Here is a 2,812-nt window from a genome sequence, read left to right on the forward strand (position 1 = left end):
CTGATGAGCGAGCGGTATAGAATGCGATTCAGCTTCATAAACATTATATAACACACTCCAGTGCTTGATTTAGTCATTATCGCAATCTGATCATAATGTATATTTCACATCACAACTGCAGAAAATACATAGAATGATTATAAACAGAATCAAACTCAATAGAACAGACTCGCTGTGTGTAAATCAGTGTGTGTGGCGGATATTATTATGCTACTAACCTGTTGAGTCCTCGCAGAAATAGATCGAGATGCTGCGGTTTATTTTATTCCTGTGATGATCGATTACAGTCTGATATATAGCTTATCGATCAGCTGTTCTGTGTGTGTGCGTCGATGGTTGTGTCTCGTCTGTGCGCGCGAGTCAATCTTCAGCGTTTAAGAGCGAGTTCGGCGCGCGCGTGCACGGTGATGATGATGCTGTGCGCGCACACGTGTGATGGTGGGAAGGACCCACACGGCCGCGCGCGCGAACACACACGAGCCAGTGCATGCTAACTTTCTGACTTGAGTTAAAATTATGCGATGTATCGAATATGCATGAACTGAATTAAAAAAAATTAATTATTATAATTATAATAATTATTAATAAAGAAAGAAAATTAAACAAATCAAGGAAATATAGTAATGCTCCAGTAGAACTGTATTTTTTTTTTTTTCTTACAGAACAACAGTAAAATTACAAATGTAAAACCATTTATTTTGATGAAAACCACAAGGACAGCCAAAGCCACATCATTAAAAAATATTACAGATGACTTAAAGGCACAGTATGTAATTATTCAGAGCAGAGGCGTGTCTTTACTCTTGAGTGGGCGGAGCTCATATTCTGCCGCAAGCGCTTCTGCATCTTCCGCTCGCGCGCGCGTGTGTGTGTGTGTGTGTAACGCAGTGCTGTTTTATCCCATCACACACATGTGAGTGTGTTAAAGTGATGTTATAATGCTACTCTGAGGCACTTGTTGACACTGCAGTGAGCGAGATCATCTTAGGCGGTATAACACGGCACTCTGAGCGGTAAATAAACAACAGCAGATTTAAACAATAAGAATAACTGTGTTGAGCTGGAGAACAATCATTAGTTTCTGTCCATCAATGATCCAAACAGAGTCTAATAAAACACATCAGATATTAAAGCGGCGATAGTGTTGCCATGGTTACTACACAATAACACCAGAGGGGGAACACGTGGATGATGATGTCACTGATAGACACACACATGGTTAAAATCGTGAACATTGACATTTGGGATAATGTTCACAAGTCAACACAATATATAACACTGACGAAGGTGGAGCAGGTGCGAGTGGAAACCAGAGCGGAGCTGAGGGAGGATAGAGCCAGAGCGGAGCTGAGAGAGGATAGAGCCAGAGCGGAGCTGAGGGAGGATAGAGCCAGAGCGGAGCTGAGGGAGGATAGAGCCAGAGCGGAGCTGAGAGAGGATAGAGCCAGAGCGGAGCTGAGGGAGGATAGAGCCAGAGCGGAGCTGAGGGAGGATAGAGCCAGAGCGGAGCTGAGGGAGGATAGAGCCAGAGCGGAGCTGAGGGAGGATAGAGCCAGAGCGGAGCTGAGGGAGGATAGAGCCAGAGCGGAGCTGAGGGAGGATACAGCCAGAGCGGAGCTGAGGGAGGATAGAGCCAGAGCGGAGCTGAGGGAGGATAGAGCCAGAGCGGAGCTGAGGGAGGATAGAGCCAGAGCGGAGCTGAGAGAGGATAGAGCCAGAGCGGAGCTGAGGGAGGATAGAGCCAGAGCGGAGCTGAGGGAGGATACAGCCAGAGCGGAGCTGAGGGAGGATAGAGCCAGAGCGGAGCTGAGGGAGGATAGAGCCAGAGCGGAGCTGAGGGAGGATAGAGCCAGAGCGGAGCTGAGGGAGGATAGAGCCAGAGCGGAGCTGAGGGAGGATAGAGCCAGGATAGAGCCAGAGCGGAGCTGAGAGAGGATAGAGACAGAGCGGAGCTGAGAGAGGATAGAGACAGAGCGGAGCTGAGAGAGGATAGAGCCAGAGCGGAGCTGAGGGAGGATAGAGCCAGAGCGGAGCTGAGGGAGGATAGAGCCAGAGCGGAGCTGAGTTAGGATAGAGCCAGAGCGGAGCTGAGAGAGGATAGAGCCAGAGCGGAGCTGAGGGAGGATAGAGCCAGAGCGGAGCTGAGAGAGGATAGAGCCAGAGCGGAGCTGAGGGAGGATAGAGCCAGAGCGGAGCTGAGAGAGGATAGAGCCAGAGCGGAGCTGAGGGAGGATAGAGCCAGAGCGGAGCTGAGGGAGGATAGAGCCAGAGCGGAGCTGAGGGAGGATAGAGACAGAGCGGAGCTGAGAGAGGATAGAGCCAGAGCGGAGCTGAGGGAGGATAGAGCCAGAGCGGAGCTGAGGGAGGATAGAGCCAGAGCGGAGCTGAGAGAGGATAGAGCCAGAGCGGAGCTGAGAGAGGATAGAGACAGAGCGGAGCTGAGAGAGGATAGAGCCAGAGCGGAGCTGAGAGAGGATAGAGCCAGAGCGGAGCTGAGGGAGGATAGAGCCAGAGCGGAGCTGAGCTGAGGGAGGATAGAGCCAGAGCGGAGCTGAGGGAGGATAGAGCCAGAGCGGAGCTGAGGGAGGATAGAGCCAGAGCGGAGCTGAGAGAGGATAGAGCCAGAGCGGAGCTGAGAGAGGATAGAGCCAGAGCGGAGCTGAGAGAGGATAGAGCCAGAGCGGAGCTGAGGGAGGATAGAGCCAGAGCGGAGCTGAGGGAGGATAGAGCCAGAGCGGAGCTGAGGGAGGATAGAGACAGAGCGGAGCTGAGAGAGGATAGAGCCAGAGCGGAGCTGAGGGAGGATAGAGCC

At 51.5% G+C, this 2,812-nt stretch overlaps 1 protein-coding gene across 1 annotated transcript in view; it reads right to left on the reverse strand.

The window, feature by feature from the left end:
• Nucleotides 1–374, reverse strand: part of ets2 (v-ets avian erythroblastosis virus E26 oncogene homolog 2) — a 10,088-nt gene extending 9,714 nt beyond the window's left edge. Inside the window, exon 1 of the mRNA XM_067432708.1 lies at nucleotides 219–374. The gene's annotated coding sequence lies outside the window, so the exon portion shown is untranslated. The remainder of the gene's footprint in view (nucleotides 1–218) is intronic.
• Nucleotides 375–2,812: the final 2,438 nt, after the last annotated feature.

The sequence above is a fragment of the Pseudorasbora parva genome, chromosome 23 (genome assembly GCF_024679245.1).
Source record: "Pseudorasbora parva isolate DD20220531a chromosome 23, ASM2467924v1, whole genome shotgun sequence".
NCBI classification, from domain to species: domain Eukaryota; kingdom Metazoa; phylum Chordata; class Actinopteri; order Cypriniformes; family Gobionidae; genus Pseudorasbora; species Pseudorasbora parva.